A 13,736-nucleotide genomic window follows, 5' to 3' on the forward strand; every position below is an offset into this window, starting at 1 on the left:
AATATGATTATACTATGATTATATTCTACTTATACATCTTCTTGACACGTAATTCGAAACATTGATTTGATACGTAAAAATAAAACTTTCGAGCAGTTGTTTTAGAAAATTCCTCGTGACAAATATTGTAAAACTACCGTGGAGTTTAGGATGTTTTCAAAGGGAGAAACTGGGAAATGCACAACACGCCAGTGAATCTAGAAGCCGAGGCAATTTAACAGCTCGGTGTAATTATAATCACGCGGCGGGAGAGCGTTTCGCGCCAATATTCCTTTATTAAGCACCTATTTTTCGCCTCATTTCCTACTCTCATCACTTGCTACGCGTGTCCACCATTTAAGAGCTATCAATCTGTTTTCCTGTTCGCGTAGTTCACCGCTGCATGAATATTGAATCGTACGCGCGTGCTTGGTTCATTATTCATTTCGAATTTTCCAACGTTGAAGCGATCGTTCAAGTTGGGAACGAACATTCGTGAATAAATTTGTCGAAATAGCTGTCAAGAATTGAAATACAGAAGCAAGTGCCATGCAAACTGTTTATTTCAGTGTCTTCAAGTGTTGGTTTTTAATATACAGCTTTTAGAATTAACGATAATAATAAATAAAGAATTTAGAAATTCGTTAACACAAAAATTCATTTGGAAACCTTGTATTGGAGTATGGGATAATAAAGTTTGAATTAAAATGAAGAAAAATGAAAAATAGTTGTTTTTCATAAAAAGAATCTCAATAAATTACAATAATTTACATAATTTCTAGCATTTAACATGTAATAAAGGATGTATGTTACACTACCATTATTATTCACTGTCAATTTGTTCATATTATTGTTATAAAACAACCACTTCAAGGTCGGGTAATTTATTAATATACTCTACAATTGCTCGAACAATTCATTAGAATAAAATGTTATAAAGATTAGGCAAAAATAATGACTTCCTAAATGATATATGTATATTGAAATATTCATACAGAATTATAATTTGCTTTTTTTTTATAGTACGAATGTAAGTGTTATTATGCATAAAAAGCTGATGTTATTTAACGAGTTTTTCTCTATTTCTTAAGTCTATGTGAAGCTCATTGGATTCAAATCAGTTCCAAAATACCTCACAAAGATAAAACAATCATGAAACGAACAAGAAGATTGAAAAAAAACAATAATTCAAAGACAAACTTTTAAAAGAACGAAATGGGTTGTAAAAATATCAGCTTGAATATTAGAATGAGATCCATTATTAAATAGTAAATGTGTCAATATGTTTCTCAAGAAAAGGCTTGTACATTTTTTATTATTAATAATCTTGCAATTGTTCGAGTTTTCAGATTTCTTGTACATATTGTTCAGAGACTTAAAACAGTATTTTGAGATTTACACGCGATTCTATTGCAAAAAACAGACTTTATCAATACTTTTGTACGACACTGTACATTCCAGGGTTTGCAACAAACGACCAATCGTTCGTACTTTGAAAGATTCCTGCATTTTTCTACAATCTAGGTAATTTCGGTCGAGCCTCTTGAATATTCGAACAATGGGTCTCATAAACGACCACCCTGTCGCGTTGACCTCAACAATCGAACCGCAGTTATTTTCTATGAATTACCTATTTTTAATTAACCCAAAATTTTGCATGCTCTTTGTTCTGCATTGCTTTTCTCCCTAAATAACCAATCACGTCGAAGAACCCCTTGTAAATTAACCACTGACTCCTCTATATGGTCACGAAACAATTCGAAATAGAACTCTGTCGATCTACGATCTAAAATCTAAAATATTACAAGATTTTAGATCCCACGATTCGTGTTAAGAACGATTTTTTACTATAACTTTATCTTTCTGTAGACTCTTTCATCAAATTCACCTTATGGATAGTTCAAAAGCAAAACAATCCATCTTTTTATTATTTATTTATCTATGTAAATAACTGTGAAATTAATTGTTAATGCTAGGCATGTTACTCAGAAAAAATGATTGAAATAATTTCAAGTTAAAATGTTAAATATGTCTTTCGATACCTTTGGTAGAAATGGAGTTAACTCTGTAATTATACGCAATAGGAAAACATAATTCGAGTAAATGTTATTCAGTTCGATAAGAGCTATTCGAAATAAAAAAAAGAGAATAATATCCTCTTTTATTTATGAAATTCTAGGGGGTCCAAATTTGTATTCCTAACAGTCGTCCCAAAAACTATTGGTCGCGCGCGAAGAGATTAACTTAAAAAAGAAATGGAGTCGATATCTTCGTTGGTTTCTCAGAAAACAGTTTCTAACGCTTTATTTGGAGCGCGTGGTATAAATCGTTGGTCGATGAAAGACGTGGTCACGCGTTTGAAAGCAGAACGAGTCGGAATGTTGGAAATTTCCAAAGAAAGGGTGTTGCGATAATTAGTATGTAGGGAAACGACGGCTTGTGTGCCTCGAGTATACAGTGTGTCCCACGCGACTGGGAGAAATACGAAAAAACGTCAATAGGCAAAATCAAATTCACGAATATAACTTTGCTTATTTCCTTCTTTTTTAAAGAAACTCTGTAATAATAATTGGATTTTAAACTCAACAAAAAAGTATCACTCATTTTTATTAATAGAATTAATGAAATGGAAATTTCGTAAAGGGTTGTCTCAACCCCTAAATATAATCGTTCGTATCTTACGTATTTGTAGTTTTTCGAGAATTAAAATTTCTCTAAACATTACTATATTTTTCATGTATTGATATTTAAAAAAAGCAACATGAAAGATGTAAAGTAAATCATATTTTCCTCTTCTGATTATCAAAAGATTGTTCTTTAAAACCCATTAAGAAAGAGTTTCCTTTGCTATTGAAATATTTAGTTTGCCAGAAAAAAAAATATAAAAAGAGACTTTCTTCGCGTTTAAAATAGAAAAGAAAAGAATTCGAAGAATGAAAGAAAATTCTACGAATAAACAATTCATCGGAGGAGCTTAAAAGCAAACTGCTGACGATACAGTTTATATTTTGCAACACCAAAAACAATAAAAAAGAGGTCCATTTACTTCCAGAAATTAATAAAGTTTACTAAATCATTTCGATTTATCTCTCTTCGTTTGAAATAGTCTCGTGTGCTATTACATATTAGAATGTTTGTAAACACAAGCCATTTATGAGTACTGAAATAGATATCTAAATCTCCAATAATTTTAACGATATATAAACAATAAGAACGCGATTTTCGCCTAAAAGGGGCGCGATCACGGCCACTTTCGTCGAGTATTTCGCGCAGGGCTCGCGCGTTTCGGGCCACACTAATTGTAAGCGACGCGGGGATGATAATTATGGGCTCGATTCGCGCGCGCAGTATTCACGGTGCACAATTTGCCACTCGCTCGTTTTTGGATAGCAGATAACGCTCGTCGATGGCGTACAAACGCGTCGCTGCGTTGCCTTCAGCCCCGGGGCTCAGCGATTCCAACTGCGTAACTTTTCTTTCACGACGACTGAGGCAATGCTGCGATTCGATCGACCGACAAAGATAACCCGATACACACTGCACGGCCAAATACGCAAATGAAGATGTAGGACGCGATAGTTGCGCCTTTTCGTACGATACTAGTTTTTTCGTTGCGCTCGTCGATACACGAAATAATCCAGCCCCCGAAACCGACGTATGGCACAACACCAAAATCACGAAAAATTAGTTTATCAATAATAAATATTAGGTACTATATTTTATTTGACGTTAACGAAGAATAGGAATCAATTCTATATCGTAAATAAAGTAGTAAGATTTAAAATTTCAGCTGATATGTATTTTACATCAGTCTGTACACATGACAGATAATGCATTAAAAAGTTAGTATTTATATAATAGTTTTAATCTAAAATAATTTCAGTTTCAAAATAGCTGTTTATCTGGTTTGAATATAATTACTTGTTAAAAAATCTGTACCTACCCTGAAGATAATTTAATGATACAAGTGAAGTTATGAGTCATGTCAATGGAATGTGAAACAGAGTTAGTGAAAAATGTATTAAATAATTGTACTTGAAGGAGATCTTGAATAATTATAATTTCTATAATTTTAAGTAGTTTTATTCCCAAGGAATGACGTTGTAGACTAGGTAATAAAATTTTGAAATTATTTCAAACGTTTGACGAAATAATTAGTTCCCTTGTCCCATGATTCTGAGACAGACTGTATAGCAAAGTTTTCGAAAAACGAATACGGTGCAGTAATCAAATTCTCGAGAAAGGAAGCGTGTAATCTGCGTCATATTTCCGCGGCTAAGGAATAAGAAAAGAGATTTCGTATATGGCGAAAGTCACTTAAAGACGGTCAACATCCCGACTTGGCGGAAGTTATGGTACTTGAAAACGTTGATCTTGTCGGAGAAATTGTGCAAAGTCGTTGAAGAAGAAAGGAATTAGCGACAATAAGTGACAATCAGCAATTATTCACGGTAATTTGCTGATAAATAAACGCTGGTACATGATATGAGAAACGAGACACGTTCACATATCAATTATTAGCACAATTATTAGACACAAAAAGTGTAAAAAGCTTCGAGAAGGTTGACACTGATAAAAGTATATTTAAAAAAAGAAAATAATATTAAATAAAGTCGGTGCACGATTCCGTCGTAACAGGAGATGAAACTATGATCCTCTATTGAACTAGGAACCCTCTGATAAAAAAGAAATCATCCCTGAAAAAAGCCAAAGTGTTTCCTTCGACAAGAAAGATTATGGCCACAATTTGTTGGGATTGCTAGAGAATTTTATTGGTGGATTTCGATAAAAGGTGTATTAAGATAAATGCACGATCGTATATTATACTGCATATATAGTGCAAAGAAATCATTGAAAGTATTTATTCCTCTAAATTTGAAAATTGTTTATGTACATACATATTTATGTTTTTAAATTAAGTCTTAATCGGGCGTCCACGATAATAAAAAACATTATTTAAAGGGGGATGATAAAAGGGTAAATAAACCCCTCTGATACTGGGCGTAAATTTCGACGAATAATTTGCGAGGAAGAACTCGAAAATTTGACAAAAAGGGAAACATTTTTTATCGAGACTGTTTAATCTGTGCTTTTATTTTTCTCTTGTGTAAAATTTATGAATAATAAAATTTATATCTGCATATGCTGAGACAAGTCATTTTTAACCCTTACAGAATTTAGGTAATTGATTTCACTAGAATTTTAGAAGTTTCTCATAAAATAGTTCAATTATATACGTATATTTCAGAATGTATAAAAATTATCAATTAGTTGTTGGATATCTACACTCCTATTGTGTTTTTCATTCTTTCGTTTACGATGCTGTTGCATATCAAAAAATATGTCTAATTTAGTTCAAAGTAAATGCTTGTAAAGGAAACATAATCTTGTATTGTAATACTTCTTTTTCTATAAAAAGTCATTTTGGCCTCTCTAATAGAGTCATTGATAATTCTAACATTAATTGTCATTAACTAGGAATATGCAATTTGGGCGACCTGAAAATTTATTTCCAAAAATGAATGAAACTCGTAACAGTTTCATATTAGAACTTATCCTTCTTAAGCCCATTTTTCGATATATAAAAAATATCAAATTCATCCATTTACATTGTTCCAATATTTTTAATAGTTCGTAACATCTTAGAGTAAACACGTTTACTCTACTTTGAGGACGAAATTCACCTCTTCAACATGAACGATAAAAAAAAATAAGGGTTAAATAATTTTGGTAGCTCTGCTAGGATGCTAAATTCCATAAAAAATAGCGATTGACACTTTGTTATGTTCCGTTATTAAATTCTGAATTTTATCTTTCGTCAATCCTAGAAAGTCTAACAGTCTAATAGATATAAATTTCTCTCAGAAACGCTGTAACTTCGCGAGAAATGAGAAAAGAAGAAAAGAAAAATCAAAAATGATTTTTTGTTTGATCGTTTTGGATTGAATATGGGCTCGATGGCAATTCGAAAGTATAGATCGGCAAACAACTGTCCAGACTGTTCTATACTTCACGCGCGATCCGCAACCTATGCTATTTGCGCACAATGCATTACGGTCGAAATATGCGGATAACACAAACCCGTGGATACAGTTACGAATTCGTGGATAAAGCAATCGCGGAGAATTACAATAAATCCGCAGTTAATGTATACCGCCGGGCGTTAGTTATTACGAGTTGGCCGAAGCGCAGTCTATTTACGCTTGCACCCAATGTGATTCATAATGCGCGCGGAGATAATGAGCAATTTGTAATATATCCGAATGTAATTCGCGACCAGTCCACGTTGCCCGCGAATGCTGTTCAATTTAACGCAGTATTTTGCAGCTGCTGCTGGCAAAAATTTATTAATTTGTTTACGACTACCAATTCTAACCGCCGCCACGGAAAAGGCATCTCTCGCGTTTCCATATTTTCCATATTTGGAAGAAGAGAATCTGACGAAATCTTTAATTCGAAGAAAATACAACGCGGAGAAAATGTACGCGTGAGCTGATTTTTGTTAGGACAAAATTATAATAGATACCCCACGTATGGTATATAAGTATTTTTTAAATTATAAGATAGATTTCCCAAGTATGTAAGTATTTCAAAATTAAATATTTGAAACGAAGTATTTTTAAAATTCTAAGACAGATTCTCCAAGTATAGTATGTAAATATTTTGAAAATTATAAGATAGACTCCCCAAGTATGGTATGTAAATATTGTAAAAACTAAGTATTTTAAAGTAAATATTTTTAATATTATAAGATAGACTCCCCAAGTATGGTATGTAAGTATTTTAAAATTAAATATTTGAAATGAAGTATTTTTTAAATTATAAGACACATTCCTCAAGAGACATCTGTATCAGTATTTCTTTCTTCAAAACAATAGACACTATATTAAAATTCTTTACGTATAAAGCAATGAACTGTCAATTGTTATTTGAGCAATCATTTGTCTTATATTATTAATAGCAGTCGACGTTAAAAATACCATGAAAAACATGTGTGATATGTTCGGTGAGTCCACTATGTCGTTTCCAACCTGTGGAAGATGGTTTTCTAAATTCAAACTTGATAAGTTTTACCTAACAAATCCCATAAGATTAATAATTACATTTACTGTTTAAAAATAATTATATTTGCAATATTTTCATTTCCACTGAAAGGGTTAGTACATCTTATAATAATCGTCGAAAAAATAAAAATAATTTCATATCTTTTGTTTCGATGACTCGATAAGTACCGGGGGAATAATTTTGCGACAACAGTGGAGGGCAGAAACTACGTCAACTAGCGAGGCAGTATTGTATGTGAAATTCCATAGGTATTCTTCTTCAGAAATTTTCGTTCGAATGGAATAATTATATCGTTTTCGTAAAGCATATTCAATGATTCAGTAAAAGCAATAGTTGTTTCAGAACTTTCCTCGTCATACGATTCGTTTTGCTTTCGTTCGTAGACTCGCGTAGGAAGTCGTCGTTTTTCCACCGGCGACACGTCGTGTCCCTTCGTCGAGCACGATGGTTTGTTGCTTCATTAGGTGGGTAACTTTTTTAGGGGTTTTTAAAAAGCGTGAGAGTTTATGTCTGTTTGCCGGGAGTTTTAAAACAGTTTCACCAAGCCCTCTCGCACCCTCTTTTCGAGTCGCGGTTCAGCACGTCTGTGCGTTACAACCGCTCTTCACGAAGGAAACGAAACTTTTCACCGTAAATTTGAACAGAAACGATCTCGACATTTAACATTTTCTTTAAGCCGCTTGTTTAAACTGCCTTAACAGCGTTTCAATTAAATACCGACTGAGAATACTTCACGATCGAATTTTTAATCAATCCAGTGAAAGCAACGCCATCGAAATTATCGATGGGAACCCCAATTTACATCAAATATGCAATGTGGATCACCCAAATTTTCTCGTAAACTATTTGTTGTGTGAAAAATGTTTCGATCGTTTGTTTAGTAACGAGAGAAACATATAGAATAATTTGTTTTTTTTTTTTAATTTTTACATTGAGTATTTTAACTGCAACTGTTTATTGAATACAGAATAAGGGAATTGTTAATAGAATTATGTTCTTCAAAGTCTGCTTATATTCTCTTCATAAAAAACATTTACGTTGGGCAGAAACCTGTGAGACTTTGAAACCCTTTCTCTAAACTATTATGTTTCTGCCAGTTCCTCGTAAATTTGAAAATGTTTAACGCTCTTCACGCGAATTCTGTCAATTACAAATGTTTGCCTGAGAGGCATAAGAATCGTCTGCCGTTGAAAAATTAATTCCAACGTTAAAATTAAAGAAATGAAACAAGTAAATTGGGGGTCCAACTTTGGAGCAGTTTCCCTAATTCACTACCTCTCTTACATAAAAATACTTTGCACTGTAAAATTTATCGTGAATTCTGCCAAATTAGATTTTTAGATAACAGATTTAAGAATCGACTGCAGTTGAAAAATTAATTCCAACGTTAAAATTAAAGAAATGAAACAAGTAAATGGGGGGTCCAACTTTAGAGCACTTTTCCTAATCCACTACTTCTCTCATTTAAAAATGCTTTGCAGTGTAATTTTTTTGTGAATTCTGCCAAACCAGGTTTTTAGATAACAGATTTAAGAATCGACTGCAGTTGAAAAATTAATTCCAACGTTAAAATTAAAAAAATGAAACAGGTAAATTGGGGGTCCAACTTTGGAGCACTTTTCCTAATCCACTACTTCTCCCACATAAAAATACTTTCCACTATAATTTTTTTCGCGAATTCTGCCAAACCAAGTTTTCAGATAACAGACTTAAGAATCGATTGCAGTTGAAAAATTAATTCCAACGCCAAAATTAAAGAAATGAAACAGGTAAATTGGGGGTCCAACTTTGGAGCACTTTTCCTAATCCACTACTTCTCTCACATAAAAATACTTTGCACTCTAATTTTTTTCATGGATTCTGCCAAACTAGGTTTTTAGATAACAATCTTAAGAATAGTCAGTCGTTGGGAAACTAATTTTACCGCGAGCTTTGAGAAAGTTACGCGAGGGGAACCGATTGGGGGTCTCTCTTCCACGTTTTTAGCTTTTTTTTCGAACGCAAATGAAAAGCCATGGCGTCGCGAACGGAAAACAATCGAGTAAAAGAGGGAACGTGGGAAAGAGAGGAGCGCAAAAGGCGCTAAAATTCTCAATTACATTAACTCGATTCCGGTCGCCGGTTCTCGTGTCACGCTACTTGGAAGGGGTTAGTTAAGAGAACTGCTATTGGATTAGCGCATCCCCAACCCGGTCGGTTTACCTTCTCGAGTCCGCGTATCTGTACCTTCGTCGTTTGCACGTCGTACAAATCCCTTAAGCGAGGTTGCAATAAAACACGGTTTATCGTTCGGCAAATGCATGTACGTGTGAATCGTTTTGAAATGCTCGGCTTCCAAAGATAAACTGGACATTTGTTCTTGCCGCACGAAGTACGGAGTTATCGTCGCTCACTGCTGATACAACATAAGTTCACCCTGTTCGCGGATCGAACGACGACGAAAGGAACGTGTAAAACAATTTTTAAATTCCTCCACAGCCGACATAAACACACAAATTTAGCAAATGATTATACGTTCTCAAGAAATTTCTTTGATCTCTTGAAAGCGCAAGAAACACTTCAAAACCATCGTATCTTCCGAATTTTGTATATAAATATTTATCACTACTATTTCTTTTAATAAGATTATTAAAGAAAGTCCATATTCATACACAAACTTTACAAATGATTTTACGTTCACCAGAAATTTCCATGATCTCTTAAAAATGCAAGAAACTCTCGTGCTTTCCAAATTTCGTTTATAAATATTTTTCCCTCTTTTATTTTAATATTTAAAACAAAAACCCCAGATAAATACAGAAGCTTTGCAAATAATTTTACATTCTCTGGAAATCTTTATCGTTTCATAAAAATGCAAGAAACACTCGACTCTTTCGAAACTCTCGTGCCTTCCAAATTTCGTTTATAAATATTTTCCACTCTTTCTAAAATACCATCTACCGACATAAATACAGAAACTTTAAAATCGATTTTAAATCCCCAAATAGTGGCTATGGTTTTTTTTAAAGTGCAAAAAACACAGTCGACTCTTACGGATTTATAAATATTTTTTGCAAATGTTTTTAATAGGATTTCTAAGAAAACATAAGATCGGGATACGTTGCAGATGTCCGACGGTCTGCGAGACAGGAAGTTATTAAACTTTGATCTTGATTTTATCCATGTGTCACGGTAGTGTGCGTTATTTTAAAAATTTCGTTTTACACTATTACGTTTCCTATGCGAAGTTTATTATTGTGGCGAAATAATTATCGAATAGCAGAACGAATAGAGGAAGATTGAAGTTAATTTCTACAACCGTTTCCCGTCGCTTCGCGAAGAGTGTTACCGCGACTACGATGGCTCCATTTTCTCCCATCTTTTCGAACAAGAAATTAGGTATTGTGAAAAATTACGATACACTTGGAATCGTTGGAACGAGATAAACAATATAAACCAAGCTTATAATTGCAAAAACAACCGCAGATTAATCTTCGTTCTGAATCTGACAATATTAACTGCAAGAGTTTTTTAAATTTTAACGAATAAAAATATTCAAAAGTTCAGTGGAGTACAATTGCGTAGTATTCCTATATTTAATACAAAATTTACAAGTATTAGGGTTCATTCATTGCAAGTGCCCTACATAGATAGGAAGAGTGGTCTGACTTTGGTCACTTTCCTCTACTTAAATATTTCAAACGTGCATATTCAAATAGTTCTTCGGTAGTTAAATTGTACACGCTGTTATATCAATTACGAAACAGGGATATATTGTTTAAAAAATGTATCTGGATGCAGAAATGCAATTATAAACGTTTAAGTTTTAACGAATTATTATTATGAACGAACTTGTAGAAATAAACGACAATGGCGAATAATGAATTTACAAATATAATAAGGCAGAAGAATAAATCGAAAAAATTTAGATTTTGACCAAAATGGACCACTCTGTTCGGCGTTCGAGGTTTAAGGGGTTATTTTCTCTTTCCACCTTCCCTTTGTTACTGTCAATGATATAATTTTAATAAAATGTCTTTGCATCAAATGCAATAATAGATGATTCGTCGTTTTTTATTGGTGCTTGGTAAATCCAAATGTGGTATTTAGAGAAACGAATTTTTGATCCTCCGTTTTTACTCATATAGGACAAATGAATTCTTAATGATCGAAACTATGAAACGAAGAAATATTATTTTCATATTTTCTGTGCATTCAAATATTGTACAATTGTATAAAGGATCAAGATTTTAGAGTCTAAACACTTCACCCTGTTTGACTGGCACGTAAAATAAAAAGTTTTCACTGCACCGTTCGTCGCACGTGTTAAACAGTTTGGTACCGAGAGGGTTGATGATGTAAAAACGAAAATAAAAACCATTCCTGCAGTATGAAGCGAAAACTAACGAACATCACGTGTCTATTATGAACCATGAATTAACTGTGCAACCGTCGAACAGGTGTACCGTCGCATTTATACCCTTTTATAAGTATAAACATTGCTTTTATTTACGTTTCATCCAAAATGAAGAAAGTGGAACCTCTATTTTTGATGGAACAAACAACTCGTCCATAGTACATACACATAGCAATAGATAAGGTAAACGACAATAGAAATCAGTACACGAATTTGATTTGCAACAGCTTATCTACACAATTAAAGAAAATGACAGGCTGTTTGACAATAGAAGTTACAAATGGTAATGGACGGAATATCGTTTATCTATTCTGTATTATTCTTTCTTTTATTCTTAATCTTCAGATAGTAATATAAAATACGAGGAAGGTCTGTGTCTTAAGTAATTTGTATCATGGATGGATTTAAAGAAAAATAATTATTATAACGAATACTGTATTAATACTGAAGTTAGATATTTCTTCTATAATTTTTAAAAATTAATTTTCGCCAGAACTTCATAAATCGCATTACAAACTTCAGTAATCGCGACTGTTACGCTATAATATTCTGCAAAGAGCACTTGAAGCAGGGAAACACGATCCGTTAGATAATTTAGGGTTACTTAAGTTTAAGTTTTGCAGGCTTTGGTCTCATGAAAGTATCATTTCATATTAGAGATTAAACGATTTTCTTTTAACTAATATTTTTGTAATATTTTGCGACACTCTACGAAAACCAGACTTATCAATTCAGACATTCGCTACTTCGTCGACATCTTGAAAACTAAAAAGCATCTCGCCTTCGCTCTGAATGAACCGTCCGTACAATCGACTAAGGTAAATCTAGACACTCTAGAAGATCATCGCTGGGTAATTCGTTCGCAGTGACAGACGTAAGTACCGTTTCATCTGCATTTCCTACGCGACGAACACTGAAAACGGACGACTCCTCCACGGCGAAGCGTGACAAATGTAAACGCGACCGATGACAAGCGAACGTCTCTTCGTTCATTATCGAGATATAGCTGTCGATCGACAGAGGTTTCCCAAGCGTCCAATCAGGACGGTGCCATTCTTTTTACGTTGAACAGGTGTAAGTACTGCGCCTCTCATCCTTCATCTTTATCGAGGATGAATCATCCAAAGCAAAGGGGTGTAATTCGATTTTAAATACTACACTTTTCGTCTTTCAACTTCACTGAGGATGGAACATCCAAGAAGTGTAAATTCGAATAAAATACTAGACCTTTCATCTTTGATCTGGGGTTAAATAATCCAAAGCTAAGGGGTGTAATTCGACTTTAAATACTACACTTTTCGTCTTTTAACTTCACTGAGGATGGAACATCCAGGAAGTGTAAATTCGAATAAAATACTAGGTCTTTCATCTTTGATCTGAGGATGAATCATCTAAAGAAATGAGGTGCAAATTATGAGGTACGATTTAATTTCAAATAATTGTTCGAACATATACTATTTAATTTTGTTTGAATTTGTTCGTGCAAGGAATGGCCACGAAAAGGAATAGATTTGTTTTACGTATATCCCGTGGATCTAAAAATATGTTGATTACAATATATGAGGTCTGATGACGAGTGAGTAGCCTCATGATTGTAAAATTTGAGATTAAAAACTTGTAACGAGTCAGATTCGCCATTCTATGGCAAGGGATTAAATACTACATCTCTCATTTTCATCTTCACTGAGAATGAATCATACGCGACGATCATCCAAAGTGAAGAGGCGTGAATTCGACTCGAATAATCGACTTTTAATCGTTGATCTTTACTGAGGATGAATCATCCAAAGTGAAGAGGTGTAAATTCCACTTAAATACTGGACCTTTCATTTTTCATGTTCATTGAAGATGAATCTAAAGTGAAGAGGTCAAAATTCGTCTTGAATACTGGATCTTTCATCCTTGATCTGAGAATGAATCATCCAAAGTGGAGAGGTGCAAATTCAACTTCAACACTACACCCTCGTCTTTCATCTTCACTGAGGATGGATCATCCAAAGTGAAGGAGTGCAAATTCGACTTAACCAGTTAGCTGTGGCGACCTCTTTACAGAGCGTGCACCTGTTTGTTTTATTTCGTTTTTACCTTCAAAGATTCCAAAGGTATTGAAACTTACAAATATAATTTAATTTTCGCTAAAATTACAATTTGCATAGTAAATGGTAACTAGTTTTACGCACGACGAATATAGTCGTCAAACACAGCTCACTGGCTAAATACTACACCCCCCCCCCCCCCCCCCTCCATCTTTCACCTCCACTGAGGATCATCCAAAGTGTAAATTCGACTTAAACAC

At 33.9% G+C, this 13,736-nt stretch overlaps 1 protein-coding gene across 4 annotated transcripts in view; it reads right to left on the reverse strand.

Moving 5' to 3' along the window:
* The window catches only part of Kn (EBF transcription factor knot), a 171,252-nt gene that overhangs the window by 156,549 nt on the left and 967 nt on the right, over positions 1-13,736 (reverse strand). The window lies entirely within an intron of this gene.

Source organism: Colletes latitarsis, chromosome 2 (assembly GCF_051014445.1).
Source record: "Colletes latitarsis isolate SP2378_abdomen chromosome 2, iyColLati1, whole genome shotgun sequence".
NCBI classification, from domain to species: domain Eukaryota; kingdom Metazoa; phylum Arthropoda; class Insecta; order Hymenoptera; family Colletidae; genus Colletes; species Colletes latitarsis.